This window comes from Aptenodytes forsteri, unplaced genomic scaffold (genome assembly GCF_000699145.1).
Source record: "Aptenodytes forsteri isolate BGI_AS27 unplaced genomic scaffold, ASM69914v1 Scaffold634, whole genome shotgun sequence".
Classification (NCBI taxonomy): Eukaryota; Metazoa; Chordata; class Aves; order Sphenisciformes; family Spheniscidae; genus Aptenodytes; species Aptenodytes forsteri.
The window spans coordinates 55352-56600 of NW_008793943.1; positions in this window are offsets into that span (position 1 = coordinate 55352).

The window sequence follows — 1249 nt, forward strand, 5'->3', positions numbered from 1 at the left end:
CGCCGCCTCGGTTTTCACGAATTTCCCCGGCCTCCCGCCCGCCTCGGGTGGGATTTTTTTTGGTTTTGCTTTTGTTGGTGGGGGTTTGTTGTTTTTTTTTCCCTAAAAAGGCTATAAATTGAACAAAAAGCTGCACGAGCTGATCATCACCCGCTACGCCGAGCCCGACCTGGCCATCGACTTCGACAACTTCGTCTGCTGCCTCGTGCGCCTGGAGACCATGTTCCGTGAGTGGCTTTTTAACCCCTAAACCCCACCGTTTTCGTCCCATCTCCACCACGTTTCCCAAATAATTTTAACAGGAAAAGTCGGAAAAACGGATTTAAAAGATTTCTCTTTTCCCAGCTTTTCCTGCTGAATTCCGTGGAAAAGTGGGAAAAACACCCCCAGGAGCTGAGGGGAAAGCGGGGAAAACCCAACAGGTTTTAAGGGGAAAAGTTGGGAAGAACAGGGTTGGTTTTTTTCCCGTTAAAAAGTGCTAAAAAGCAGCAGGGTTTAACGGGAAAAGTTAGAAAACAGGATTTAACAGAAATGGGGTTTTTTTTTCCAATTTTTCCCCTTAAATCCCGCCCCGTTTTTCTACATTTTGCTCTTAAACCCTGCTGGTTTTGAACCAAAGTCGGTAGCGAGCCCGCACCTTCCGACGCTCCTCACAGGAGGGGGCTCGGTCGGGGCGGGCTTTCCTGATGGTCAACCGATCTCGGTTTTCCGAGACAAACACCGCGCCGGGGATCGCTCCGGCGGCTCAGCAAAACCCGTCGGTTTACGTCCAGAAAAATCGTACATATTCATCGGATTTCCTGGAAAAGGCGGTCTTACGGTGACGAGCTCCCGGAGTTCGTTTACGTAGCCCGAGCACGGGCAGTAAAATTAGGGTTGGGGTCTTCTCGCCCCTCCGGTGGTCGCCCGTAGTCTTCCTCACTCTGTCCGCCAGTTGAACTTTGGGCTAAAACTCTGCAAGCGAAGCTTTTCGTGGATCGCAGCAAGTTTTTAGCCAGGGCTTGGCAGGGATTTAACCCTTTCAGTTTTTCCCGACTTTCCCCCTTAAATCCTGCCCCGTTTTCCCCCACGAATTAACAAAAAAAAACCCCCAAAAAATCCTATTTCCCCCACCCCGATTTCCCTCGCCGCAGGGTTTTTCCAAGCGATGGACACGGACCGGGATGGTGTCGTCACCTTTGACTTGCTGCAGGTACCTGTGGGTGCTGCGTGGGGCTGACACCCCCCCCCCGACACCCCCCTCACACCT